Here is a 15,042-nt window from a genome sequence, read left to right on the forward strand (position 1 = left end):
AATTAATAATCACCAAAGAACCAGAGCTTGCACAAATATATAGAGATTAAACAACACACTCTTAAATTATCAGTGGCTGAAGGAAGAAATTGCTAGAGAAATCAGTAAATATCTGGAAACAAATGATAATGAGAATAAAACATAGGAAAACTTCTGCAATGTGGAAAAAGCAGTGCTGAGAGGGAAATTTATGCCCTAAATGCCTATATTAAAAAACAAGAACAAGCAAAACTTGGGTATTTAACTGCTTACCTGGAGAATTTAGAGAAAGATCAGCAAACTAACCCCAAAGCAAGTAAACAAAGAGAAATAATAAAGACTACAGCAGAAATAAACTGGAGAACAATAAAACAATAGACAAAACTAAAAGTTGTTTCTTTGACAAAATTAGTAAAATTGATGGTCCCCTAGCTAGAACAAAAAAGAAGACACATAAGTAAAATTAGAAATGGGATGGGGGTTGTTACCACAGATCATGAAGAAATTTAAAGTCATGAGAGAATATTATGAACAACTATATGCCAACAAAGTAGACAACTTAGATGAAATGGACAAATTCCTAGAAAGACACGAATTACCTACACTGACTCAAGAAGAAATAGAAGATCTCAACAAACCAATTACAAGTAAAGAGATCCAGTCATCAAAAACTTTGCCATATATAAAAAGCCCAGGACCTGATGGCTTCACAGAATTTTATCAAACTTTTCGAGAGGAATTGACACCAATACTGCACAAACTTTTCCAAAAAAATTGAAGAAAAACTTATGCTACTTAATTCATTTCATGCAGCACTTTAATACCAAAATTGGATAAAGATGATACAAGAAAACTGCAGACCAGTATCCCTAATGAACATAGTTGTGACAATTCATAACAAAATACTAGGAAATCAAAACCAATGCCATGTTAAAAGAATTATATGTCGTGATTAAGTGGAATTCATACCAGGAATGCAAGGGAGGCTAAACATAAAAAAATCAATCAACATAATACAACACATTAAAACGAAAGGGAAAAATCTCATGACCATATCAATTGATGCTTAAAAAGCATTCGACAAAATCCAACATCTTTTCCTGATAAAAACACTTCAAAAGTTAGGCATCAAAGGAAACTTAATGCCATGAAGGCATATGTGAAAAGCACATAGCCAGCATCATGCTTAATGGTGAGAAACCTTGAGATTGGAAAGGAGACCAGCATGCCCTTTGTCACTATTATTCAGCATTGTGCTAGGAGTCCTAGCTGTAGCCACTGAAAGAACTAAAAGGCATCCAGATAGGAACAGAAAAAGTATAACTTTCATTATTTGCAGATGACATAATCCTTTACTTAGAAAATCCTGAGAAATCTATAGTAAAATTACTTGAGCTGATAAATTCAGCGAAGTGGCAGGATACAAGATTAATGTACAAAAATCAGTAATGTGCCTATACACAAGCAATGACCTATCTGAGGTGACAATTAAGGAAAAAAAATCCATTCAGAATAGCAATCAGAAGAATCAAGTATCTAGGAATAAACCTGATCAGGGATGTTCAGGACCTATACACAAAGAATTACAAAAAATTGCTAAAAGAAATAAAAAATGACCTAAATAGACGTAAAGATATTCCATGCTTATGGATAGGAAGGTTGAATATCTTCAACTCTTGCATGAGGAAGAACAAAGGAATTTCAGTATTGCAGGGTGTTGAAAACAGATGGTCATTCATATTTTAAAACTTCAACTTCTGTGTGAGACTAAAGCAAAAAAAATGTTTATTTGGGTCAAAATTTATATTTTGACAAGTGCATTTCTTAATATAACTTATATGGACAGGTTAATTGAACACCATAAGTACATGGAACCTTAAACAGGGCATGAGATTGTGTAGGTTTGTCCAGTGTGATGCCTCGATAAATCTTAGAGTGATTTGAACAGTGAATAAAGAAGTACTTGGAAAGTCCCCTTGGAGAAATTGTGAGAAAGGTGAAAAATTCAACTTCTCCGTTTGGAGAATTCCTAATATTCTCACAAGCAGTGGGGACAAACAAATAAATAGGCCAAGCCCTCAGTCTTGGGGTTTGTTCATATGAAACTTATTCCCACAAGGGATAGGCTAAGCCTATTTAAAATTAGGCCTAAGAGTCACTCCCAGAGAACCTCTTTCATTGCTCAGATGTGGCCTCTCTCTCTCTCTCAGCCAACACAGTCAGCAAACTCACTGCCCTCCGCCTCTCTATGTGGGATATGACTCCAGGGGTATAAACCTCCCTGGCAACATAGGACAGAAATCCTAGAATGAGCTGGGACTCAGCACCAAAGGATTGAGAAAACCTTCTTAACCAAAAAGGGGAAGAGAGAAATGAGACAAGTAGCTGAGAGATTTCAGAGTTATCCTGGAATCTCAAGAGGTTATCCTGGAAATTATTCTTACACATTATATAGTGTGGTAGTTAGATTCAGTTGTCAACTTGGCCAGGTGAAGTCACCTTGTTCTGTTGCTGTGGGCATGAGCCAATGGTAGGTGAACCTCATCTGTTGCTAATTATATCTGCAGTCGGATAGGAGGCGTGCCTGCTGCAATGAATGATGTTTGACCTAATTGGCTAGTGCTTAAATGAGAGAGCACAATGAAGCATAGCCCAAGCAGCTCGGCATTCCTCATCTCAGCACTCGCAGCTCAGCCCAGGCCTTTGGAGATGGAGAAAGAAGTCACCCTGGGGAAAGTTGTTGGAACCCAGGGGCCTGAAGAGAAGGCCAGCAGAGACCATTCTGTGACTTCCCACTTAAGAAAGAACCTCAGTGGAAAGTTAGCTGTCTTTCCTCTGAAGAACTAACAAAATAAATCCCCTTTTATTAAAAGCCAGTCCATTTCTCGTGTGTTGCATTCCAGCAGCTAGCAAACTAGAACATATAGATATCCCCCTTTTAGTTTAGTGTGTATTAGAGGGGCTAGAGGGAAGTGCCTGAAACTGTAGAAACAGTAGCCATGTTTCTTGAAGATGATTGTACAATGATACAGCTTTCACAGTGTGACTGTGATTGTGAAAACCTTGTGTCTGATGCTCCTTTTATCTATGGTATGGATAGATGAGTAAAACATATGGATTAAAAAATAAATAAATAATGTGGGAACAAATGTTAAAATAAATTGAGTAGATTAAAGTACTAATCATCAATGAGAGTGGTAAGGGGTATATGTAAAAAAAAGTAGGGGGGACAAAAGTTAAAATATATCAGGTAGGGTGGGCCATGTTGGCTCAGCAGACAGAGTTCTCACCTGCCATGCCAGAGGCCTGGGTTTGATTCCTGGTGCCTGTCCATGCAAAAAAAAAAAAAAAGAAGAAATTTATATGTGAGGTTCCATTCACTTCACAAAAAACAAGCAAGCATAACAACAAATAAAACAAAGCAAAAACAAGTAGACAAAATTCAACAAATGGTGCTGAAATAACGGGATATTCACATGGAAAAATAATGAAATGTGACCCCCCGTACAGCATACAAAAAAATGAAATTATATGAAAGGGAAAGAGACCTCGAATAGCTAAAGATATCCTAAAAAAGAAGAGCAAACTGTAAAGCTTATTATTATAAAGCCACAGTGGTCAAAACAGCATGGTACTGGCATGAAGATGGGAGAACTGACCACTGGAATAGAATTGAGGATACAGGGATTGACCACCAAATTTATGGACATTTGTTCTTCGATAAGACCTCCAAATCCACAGAATTGGGACAGAATAATCTTTTCAATAAATGGGCATGGGAGAACTGGATTTCAATAGCCAAAAGAATGAAAGAGGACCCCTTTCTTAATACCCTATACAAAAATTAGTTCAAGATGGGTCAAAGACCTAAATGTAAGAGCCAGTACCATAAAACTTCTAGAAAAATATGTAGGGAAACATCTTCAAGATCTAGTAACAGGAGATACCTTCTTAAACTTTATACCTAAAGCACAAGATGTGAAACAAAAAGGACAAATGAGAACTCTTTAAGAGCAAGAGCTTCTGTCCCTCAAAGGACTTTGTTAAAAAGGCCAAGAGGAGTCAACTCAATGGGAGAAAATATTTGAAACCACATATCAGATAAAGGCTTGAAATCCTGTATACTTAAAGAAATTATACAGCTCAAGAACAAAAGAACAAACAACCCATTTATAAAATGGGCAGAGGAAATGAATAGGCACTTTTCTGAAGAACAAATACAGATGGCTAAAAAACATATGAAGAGCTGCTCATCTTCATAAGCTATAAGGGAAATGCAAATTAAGATGAACAATGAGATATCACTTCACAACTCTGAAAATGGCTTCTATTAAACAAACAGGAAACTATAAATGTTGGAGAGGATATGGAGAAATTGGAAAACTTATTTACTGTTGGTGGGAGTGTAAAATGGTTCAGCCACTGTGAAAATCAGTTTGGCGATTCCTCAGAAAACTAAATATTGAGTTGCCTTATTACCCGACAATACCATTACTTGGTATATACCCAAAAGAGTTGTGGGCAGTGCCATGAACAGACGTTTGCACACCGATGTTCATAGTAGCACTATTGACAATTCCCAAAACATGGAAACAATCCAGATGCCCATCAACATACGAGTGATAAACAAAATGTGGTATATACATAACAATGGACTATTATGCAGCATTTAGACAAAATGACTTCTGAAATATATATATATGAACCTTGAGGACATAATGCTGAAATAAATAAGTCAGACACAAAAGGACAGATTCTGTATGATTCCATTATTATGACTCTGATGAAGCTGCCAGTGTTTTGGCCAGAAGGAGAAATCTGAGTTGAGGGCATGGTAGCCCATGACAAACTCTGGGAACTGTTCTTGTAGCTGTTTGTTGAAGTGTGCTTTGAAAATTATTGCTTTTTTTCTTTCTTTCCTTTGTATATATATGTTATATTTTACAACTAAAAAATGTTTAAAAAAAAAAAAAAACTATAGGCAGTGTTCTAGTTTGCTAGCTGCTGGAATGCAATATACCAGAAACAGAGTGGCTTTTAAAGGGGGGACTTTATTGAGTTGCTAGTTTATAGTTCTAAGGCTGAGAAAATGTCCTAATTAAAACAAGGTCTGTAGAAATGTCCAATCAAAGGCATCCAGGGAAAGATACCTTGGTTCAGGAAGGCCGATGAAGTTCAGGGTTTCTCTCTCAAGTGAGAAGGCACATGGTGAACACAGTCAGGGTTCCTCTCTCATCTGGCAGGGCACATGACAAGCGTGGTATCATCTGCTAGCTTTCTCTCCTGGCTTCCTGTTTCATGAAGCTCCCCAGGAGGCATTTTCCTTCTTCATCTCCAAAGGTCGCTCACTGGTGGACTCTGGCTTCTCATGACTATGTCATTCTGCTCTGCTCTCTGTGAATCACTCTGATTCTCCAAAATGTTTCCTCTTTTATAGGACTTCAGAAACTAATCAAAACCCACCCATATGGGTGGAGACATGGTTGTCACCTAATCCAGTTTAACAACCACTCTTGATTAAATCACATCTCCAGGGAGATGATCTAGTTAGTTTTAAGCATACAGTACTGAATAGGGATTTGAAGAAACGGCTGCCTTTGCAAAATGGGATTAGTATTAAAACATGGCTTTTCTAGGGTACATACATCATTTCAAACCAGCACAGGCAATTATGGTAATATTATAATTCCTGAAATCCAAAATTTGAAAATATTTAGTAACGTATCTGACTATTATAGCAAAGTTGATATTTGTAATAACTTTTTACTTGACATTTTGAGAACACACAGTTTTGATAGTTAAGCAAATGGTATTTAAGAAACTCTGGGGGAGGGCCACAGTGGCTCAGTTGCCCAGTTCTCGCCTGCCATACTGGAGATCGGGTTTGTTTCCTGGTGCCTGCCCACAAAAAAAAAAAAAAAAAAAAAAAGGAAAGAAAAAGAAAAAGAAACTCTGATATCTGTGTCTATAGATTTTTTCCATCCTTGCTTTAATTTTAAGTTGGTTTATAAAATATATTGTACAACAGGCTTTACAATGATTACTTAGACTTTTTTTAAATATGTTTATGGATAAGCTAACTAGGATATCCATTTTAGGTGGTTAAGATTTTCATATGTTAATTATAAAAATATTTGTATCTTTATCTTTTCCTGAAATCGGGAAAGTATTTAGTTACATAGGTCATTACTGTAGCAATGCAGAGATTTGTAAGAACTTTCTGCTTGATATTTTGAAAACATTCACAGTTTGACAGCTGATCAGAGGGTATCTAAGTTAGTTTTTAATACTTACAATTTAAGAACTTTGCTATCCAAATATGTAGATTTTTTTCTTGTTGCCTTAATTTTAAATTCGTTTATGAAACTTACTGCACAAACACAGGCTTTAAAATTATTACATGGACATTTTATTTAATTATTCCTATGGTTAAGCTAACTAATATCCATTTTTGTTGGTTCTTAGTGTGTTGTTTGTTTTCTTAAATAAAAACATGAAAAAAATAAAAGAAATAGCTCTCCTATCTCCCAGATTCAAATCTGTTTGTTCTGCAAGGGTTGCATAGGGTGAGGGTGAGGGGGAGTTTTGCCGTGGCCTGGCCATTTTGACAGCCCTCCTAAAACACCTGTCTGGAATCAAGCCTACAGCATGGAGTAGTTTTTACCCTTGGTTATTTGGACCTTTGGTGTTGCACTCAGTAGCTCCTGTTCTAGCTCACGAAGGTCAGTAATACCGACAGCGTGAATAAACAGGGCACATGCATCTAGATTAGGTGGCTGACTAGACTCGGAAGAGTCGGTGATGCTGCCCATGCTGCTGTCCTGGTTCCTGTGAAATGGCAGTGCTGTCCTTGGAAGTGAAAACCCCAGAAGGGACCAGCGTAGAGGGGAAGATGATTATGCTGAGCTTGTCTCATCTGTGGCCTAATTCTAGTTGAAATGCTCACCGGGATGTTGAGAATACAGCCCCAGATGACATGCGGTCTCTACTTATGTGTGTGATAGCCTTTTCTGGCATGTCCAAAACATGTATTTCTGACCCCAACAAATGTCATCTCTCCCTCTCTCCCAGTGAGGGGATCTAGAAAGCATCCTTCATTTCCTTTTTTCCTGCAGTCTCCCCTTCCACCTTACACCCCACAGTCAGAAGTCATCCATCAACGGGTCTTATCAGCAATATGTCCAGAGAGTATGTTCTCTTCTTCCAAGCATTGAAAATAGGGGACAGGTGGATTTCTCCAGGATTATGTTTTGCTGAGTGGACTGAGCAAGGAATCTTGTGATAGGGATAAGAAAGTGGTTGAAATGACAGAGTATATGGTTAGTATGAGATAGTTAAAGAAGGAAAGTGAAGAAAAGGGATTGACAGGCTGAAAACAAAAGGGTCAAGGAAACAGGAGTCAGTGAGCAAAAAGGATGCAGAGATGGATGTAGGATGTTGGAATTTAGGGTTCAGAGACATGGCAAACCCAGAATGTGGCCATGGGAGGGGCAGAGTGCAGCTCAGTTGAAGATGGTGGTAACACAGTGGTCAGGAAACCGAGAGGTTGGAATGCTGTTTGTGGCACTCCTGTTGACGCTCAGTCAGTCAAGGTTAGGCTTCAGGGAGGGAAAGAAGACCTCTAACCTCCAGGAAATAAGAGGAGGTGCCTGGACAGTCGCTGGAGGACCCCAAATGCAGAGAGGTTGAGGTTGCATGGCCAGATTCAGGAAGACCTCTAAGTGGTCTTGACGTTCTCCTTCCCTTAAATCGACGGATAAATATATTTAATGCAGGTCCAGATGCAGAGGTGTAGGACAAATGACATTACTGGGTGCAGAGCTTTAAAAGCCTGTCAAATCCACACTCCGTGATGGGCCTTGAGTATAGTCTGCGTGGTGACGAGGAGGAATTTGAAGGGCCCAGCCGGTGTAGGTCACTAGTGGCTGTCCAGGTCAGGACAAGCATGTGTGTGATTTGGACATGGGAGTGATCAGGCTGGAAGCTCTGTGACCCAGTTGATTCCAGCATCATTTCTGCAGGTTTTTCCCTAAAAATATATTTTTAATTAGAATAATTATTTTAATATGTCTCTCAAAAGTAAGTTAGTCTGTAAAATATTTAATAAATGAAGTTAGAATTACATAAAATGTTATGCAAATGATAATGAAGAAAATCAATAAGCAGATCTAAACAAATCTCACAAATGTTGACTACTTTCTCAGCCGCAGAAAATCCCTTGGTTTTAAAATCATTGTGAGAAATTTCTTGGCTTACAAATAACATAGAGCTTGAAAATTTTGATGATATGCAGCAAGTGCCTTGAGTTAAAGTGAGGTCATCACTACCTGTCAGTCCTGTATGTGGCTGCTAATTAAAATGTGTGCTTACCAAACTGTAGGAAATGTTTTCAATCATAATATCTAGTTTCTTGGTAGACTTCTAAGGTTTTCGTATTGAAATTAGTGAAGATGCTGCATTATTAGGCTGATGAGAAAATCTCTGGACTCTTGATTTAATTTTTTTTGTAAGCTTGCTTATGGGGTTAAAAAATTTTATTTGCGTTTCACTACATCATCTAAAACAATATGTCAGTGCATTACATTTTGAAATTTATAAAAAGACATCTTAAAATCTTTGGAGTTTGTATTCAGTTTTTTTCCTTACAAATGTCCATCTTTCTATAATTCCATATAATATATATTTTCACATTGATAAATAAAATGAGTAAATCAATTTACAGTGGTATTTCTCTGTATTATATGCACACTACAATATAATGCATTAGACTGCGAGGTATTTTTTTGATACTCGTGTTCAAACGTAGTTTACTGTCTTTCATCAGTACTAACGGTTGCCTGTTTAGTTGGGAAGTGCTGTTGCCCTAGAGTCCTATATTTTGAAGTCATCTGTCATGGATGCATTGTGGAGAGAGAGGACTATTTATGTTTATGGCATTTTAAGTAACTGAGTTAAAGCCCTTGGAATACAGAGAGATGACTTGCTTATTGTCATCGCTATTCACTTAATCCTGTGACCCTGACATGATAGCATTCCCATAAATCTCTGGGGGGTTCCCTGTAACTGACGAACATCCCCAAGTAGAGGTAGTTTCAGCTCTAGGAATTAAGGAGCTCACACAGACAAGCGCAGAGTAGCGTTCTGCTGTCCCCGCATGACAAACAATACCTACTGGAAACTCACTACTCATTATAAGTTGTACTCTACCTAGTAACGGGTAGTATTTGCAGTGTCTAATGGCAATCTAAAAGAATTTTTAGAAGAAAATAGATATAAATATTATATTGTGATGATTTTTTTAAAAGCAGTTTTAAATTTTTGAACCACTTCAGATTTTAAAAAAATATATATTGTTTTCTAGAAAAAGGTAAAAATGTAGCTCTATTTTATATTATTTTGTTGCATTATACTTCTCTTATATTAGTATTTCTTTATTCACCCCTAATTATAGAATTATATAATCCCTAAAGCTTAAATTTTCAACTTCAGTACTTTTTTTGTGTTTTTTTGTTCGCTCTTTTGTAAGCAACTATTGAGGCATTCATGGAAGAAAAATGAGGACATTGGGGCATTTAGAAAAAAAAATTAACATGCAGCACTAGGAAAAAATAATGGATGAAACTAAAGGACAACATTAACTTCTCACTATACTAGATTCCAGAAGCATTGTCCACAAACCATACAGCTTTGGTTCAACATCCTTTGAAAAGCAAATGTGGATAATATGTTCTTTACTTACATCTATATGATAAAAGGACTCTTCATGCAGGTTACATTTGCTTCTCACCAATTTCCATATGTAAAAACTTTAATGTCAGTTTAATTTCCTGACAAGATCTCTAATCTTCCTTTTTGAAGGGGATTTTGTACTTTGCCTACTATTAATCCAGTTTGCATGGTAATGGTAGATTCCAAACACCTGAAATGTGTAGTATTATGTAAAATCTGTGAAGAAATCATGGTATCTGTGTTTTATATAAAAGATTATTATTGAAAGATGTCTAGAAGAAATACGAAGACTCTCATAAGGATTTTCAGTAGCTGCTCAGGCAAAAATCTAAGAACATGAAGATTCTGAAGCCTGTCAGAAAAGAAAACCAACCAGATATGATCCAAGTCCCGAGAAAAGTGAGATGAATCAATAATCTTTAATAATTTAATCTGAGACCCCTAGCATCGAGTGGAAAAGAAAATTCCACGAAGAAAAAGTTGCTATGCACCAGTGCATAAATGGAAAGCTCATTTACTTGAGCTTTAGACAACCGCCCACAAAGAAGAACTTCTATTTTAACAGCCTTTCAAGATGACATGAACCCTAAAAATTTGAATAAGATTATTTATCTGGAAGCTACAAATTGTGGACATTGTTAAGACAGAAACTGTTTTATTTTAAGCAGTGCTCTTTTCTGTTATCATTAATCAGTAAGTAGTTACCATGGTGTAGTCAAATAGTCTGTGGATTAAAATACTATTTGGAGTTTTAAGGAATGGGTGTATTTATATAAATAGGAATTTTATGAGCTTTAACATAAATCTTAAAAATTCAAACAGCTGGATTGTGGATGAAGAAAGACATTTGAGGGTTAGTAAACAAAATATGCCAAGTATAAACTATCACATAGGCATTTTTAAAGCTTTAAACTAGACTTATCCAAGCAAGTAGGCTCGCTATTCCTGAGGGCACTTTAATATACATTATTAATCAACAAATTAAAACAAATGAAGTAGACAATGAGCAAAATAACTTCTTTAGGACCATTTGCCAATTTTTATAGTTGAGTGAATTATTACAATTTTTGCCTTTCAGTAAATTTGATGGTTCCATGGTCAGAGTGATGTGAGTATTGATTCTAAGTAGTAATACCTTGAGGAGCATTTCGTCTGTTGATTCTTAATTTAGTTTGAAATAAAATTTATAAATGAGTTGTTATATAATTCTGTATCAAATATAGATCCTTTCAATCTACCTAAAAATAAGACTTACTTCTCAGAGTAATCATAGATTGCTTATTTACCATTGCACAGACTATTTTAATTTAAACTCTTGTCAACCCATATTTAATCTATGCAATGGTTATCATCTCATAAACTACCTTAGATATTCTCCTGACCCAGACTCTGTGACTTCTCTCTGCTCTTCCAGAACTAGAATAAAATAGCTCTCAGATTTGTCACTTCCCATTTTTTTACATCTTTCTCTATCCTGTAGTAGTTAGGTTTTGGTGTCAACTTGGCCGGGTGGCAGTGCCCAGTTCTGTTGCTGTGGACTTAAATCATCAGCAGGTGAGACTCATCTATGGCTGACCACATCTGTGGTTGGCTAAGGGGAGTGCCTTCTGCAGTGAGTGAGGCTTAAAAGAGAGAGGTTAGGAGAGAGTGCAGCAGCTCAGACCCAGATGTTTGAAGATGCAGAAGGGACACGCCCCAGGGAAAGCCATTCGAACACAGCGGGAAGGGGAGGCCAGCAGACGTTGTCGTGTGCCTTCCCATGTGACAGAGAAACCCAGAGGAAAGCCAGCTGCCTTTGCTCTGAAGAACTGTAAATTTATAACTGAATAAATCTGCTTATAAAAGCCAGTCCATTTCTGATAACTTTGCATTCCAGCAGCCTTAGCAAACTAAGCATAGATTTTGGTACTGAGAGTGGGGTGCTGCTGTGTTTACAAATACCAGCTATTCTGGTTTGAAAGAATTTAGGTGCCCTAGAAAAGCCATGATTTAATCCTAGGCAGTTTTGTGAGAGCAGCCATTCTCTTAATCCCTATTCAGTACTATAGGTTGGAAACTTGATTCGGTTATCTTCATGGAGATGTGTTAAACTTGATTAGATAGAGACGTGTCTCTTCCCGTTCTATGTGGGTATTGATTAGTTTACTGGAATCCTATAAAAGAGGAAACATTTTGGAGAAATAGGAGATTCAGAGAAAGCAGAATGCTGCAGAACCATAAAGCAGAGAGTCCACTAGCCAGCACTTTTGGAGATGAAGAAGGAAAACACCTCCCAGGGAGCTGGAGAGGAAGCTAGTGATGCTATGTTCACCGTGTGCCTTTCCAGATGAGAGACAAACCCTGACTGTGTTTACCACGTGCCTTTCCACTTGAGAGGGAAACCCTGAACTTCATCAGCCTTCTTGAATCAAGGTATCTTCTCCTGGATGCCTTAGACTGGATATTTCTATAGACTTATTTTAATTGGGACATTTTCCACAGCCCAAAAACTGTTAACTTGCAACTTATTAAATTCCCCTTTTTAAAAGCCATTCCATTTCTGGTATATTGCATTCCAGCAGCTAGAACTCCAACCATGTTAGAACAGCTTTTTAAATGGGTAAGGGGGGGATTCTGGAAGAATTTTGAGGGGCTTGATAGAGAAAATTTAGATTGCTTTGAAGAGACTGTAGGTAGAAATATGGACTCTAAAGATACTTCTTCTGAACCCTTAGAGGAATGTTTTATTGCGTATTGGAAGGTAGGCAGCCCTTGTTTTAAGGTGGCAGAGAATTTGGAAAATTGAATTCTGGTGCTAGATGGAAGGAGGAGTTTGAATGTGGTGATCTGGGATAAATGACTGAAGAAATTTCTAAGCTAAATATAGAGGATACAACTTGGTTTCTCCTTTCCACCTATACTAAAATGCAACAAGAAAGGGACAGGCTGAGGACAGAACTTTGGGTGCAAAGAAACCAGAAATTGTTGGAAAATTCTGGGCTTCCAGAAAGTGAGACCCCAGAGAATAGTGCTCCAAGTGAGGATTTAACCAAACATGGAACCACTCAGCCATAACAGGACAAGCCAGGATTGGAGATATCTAGAGTTATCCAGAAAGGATTTGTGGATGGCTCTGATCCTTACATGCTACATGCCAAGTCAACAAATTTTTTGTGAGACCTGTACAAACAGAACCACTGCTGATCTGAACTGGAAGAGACATAAAATGAATGGATAGAAGGAAGAGTAACCTCAGAGGCAGAACCATGGAAGCTAGGCTCTGAAGCCAGGAAAACTTGGGCTGGAAGAGCAGATCCATCTGTGTGTGTGGAAGGGGTGCGTTTGCCCCAGAAGGCCCCAGGGTGGATCTTCCACTTTAATATTTAGGAAGAGTTCTGGTACCCCAGGCCTCAGAGAGGGTGGTGCACATTCCCCAGGATTGGGGGGAGCCTGACTGTCACCCCATTGTTCTGAAGGGGTTGAGCATGGGCCCCAGAGATGGCAGAGAATCCAGTTGCCACCCAGATGCTTGAGGGGGTTGGGGGCAAGGAAAAGGTGGTCTCCCCAATGTTCCCCAATGTTATAACCCTTATTCCAGTGTTTGGAGAGAACAGGGCCACTGCATAGGCCCTTGGAAAGGGTGGAACTGCCGCTTTCTAAAGCCCCAAGGATGAATGACTCTCAGACTTTGAAATCTAATTGTGTTTGCCCTGCAGGTTTTCAGAATTGGTTAAGTCTATTTTCCTTCCAAATTCTCCCTATGGCAATGGGATCATTTATCATAAGACTGTTCCTTCTTTATATCTTGGAATCTATTTGCTCTGTGTTCACAGGTCCACAGCCAGAAGAGAATTTTGCCACCATGACTGTGACTAATGAAATTGTGTTCTATTATTGAGTCTGTATTGTATTTGTATTGTTACTGAAATGGTTTAAGGCTTTTGTGATATTAGTATGAAATGAATGTATTTTGTGTATGGAAAGATTTAGTGTGTTGTATCCAGGACAGATGGACATTGTTAGGTGGAAAAATACCTGTTATTGTTTTCTATTTAGAGATTAAGTATGGTTTGAGGTGATGTGTATAGTTGCCAAATTGACAGGAATTGAACTTTGTAGTAGTTAGGTTTGTGTGTTAAATTGTCCAGGTGATGGTGCCCAGTTCTGTTGCTGCAGACTTGAATCATCAGCATATGAAATTCATCTATGGATGATTACATCTACCATCAGTTAAAGGGAGTGTCTCCCGCAAAGAGTCAGGTTTATAAGAGAGCTCAGACCAGCTCAGGCCTAGACATTTGGAGATACAGACAGGAACCACCCCAGGGAAAGCCGCTTAAACCCAGAACTCGGGAGGGAAGCCAGCAGACGTTGTCGTGTGCCTTCCCATGTGACAGAGAAACCCAGGGGAAAGCCAGTGGCCTTTCCTCTAAAGACTGTAAACTTGTAACTGATAAGTCCCCTTTAGAACAGCCAGTCCATTTCAGGTGCATTGCACTCCAGCATCTGTGGCACACTAAAAACAAATATCCCCTGACCTGGACTCTTTGACAGCCCTCTGCTTTTCTAGACCTAGAGGAATAGGTCTAGGATTTATCAGTTTCCACTTCTTGAGTATCTTTCTCTGTCCTGTCCATTTGAGACCATGCCATTAAAATGGCTTCCCCTTCGGACAGTACAGTCTCATCCATCTTCCTGCCACCCAAAGTTACTTAATTTTATTCTGGCTATATATTGTAAATCTTTTTACCAGTATTAACAGTAGTATTATCGAGTATTATCACTGTGCTGTTTTTTACATTTAACATTTGTATTAGTATTAATACATAGTGCCTGCCTATTAGATACATTGTAAAGTTTAAAAACATAGTGCAAATTTTAGTTTTCATTTTTATTGTTTTATCACTCCTTGCTACAGATTCCTCAAATGAAGTAACTTCTTGACCTCATAAAGCACCCAAAATACTTAAATTACGCCTAAAATGTTGTCTATTAACTTAGTGTAGTATGTTTTTGGTTTCAGATGGTGGGGTTGGCAAGTATTGTTAAGAAGGACCCACTTTTCCATCCAGGGCACATATTGGTGGTTATATTAATGATATTTCTGTCATATATTGGAACCAAGCATTTTTACAGTCGCCTGCCAGTTTGATTAGGTACCAGATACCGTAATGATTGTTCCAGGAAAAACACTAATGTGACAAAAACAAACGAAAAGCAAACACTGGCTACCCTTTGTTAAAATCCCATCTGGTTAGGTCAGAATGTCCAGCTGTCTACTTGAAATCTTTAACTAGTCGTATACTGTAAGGTCTTAATGTGTATAAAAATGTAGCTGGTTTTGTTTCTTCCTTT

The 15,042-nt window shown here is 37.9% G+C and overlaps 1 protein-coding gene and 1 long non-coding RNA gene across 17 annotated transcripts in view; one reads left to right on the forward strand and one right to left on the reverse strand.

The window, feature by feature from the left end:
- NBEA (neurobeachin) overlaps positions 1 to 15,042 on the forward strand; it is a 752,331-nt gene that overhangs the window by 473,124 nt on the left and 264,165 nt on the right. The window lies entirely within an intron of this gene.
- Positions 1 to 15,042, reverse strand: part of LOC143681739 (uncharacterized) — a 47,040-nt gene that overhangs the window by 10,312 nt on the left and 21,686 nt on the right. The window lies entirely within an intron of this gene.

This window comes from Tamandua tetradactyla, chromosome 4 (assembly GCF_023851605.1).
Source record: "Tamandua tetradactyla isolate mTamTet1 chromosome 4, mTamTet1.pri, whole genome shotgun sequence".
NCBI lineage: Eukaryota > Metazoa > Chordata > Mammalia > Pilosa > Myrmecophagidae > Tamandua > Tamandua tetradactyla.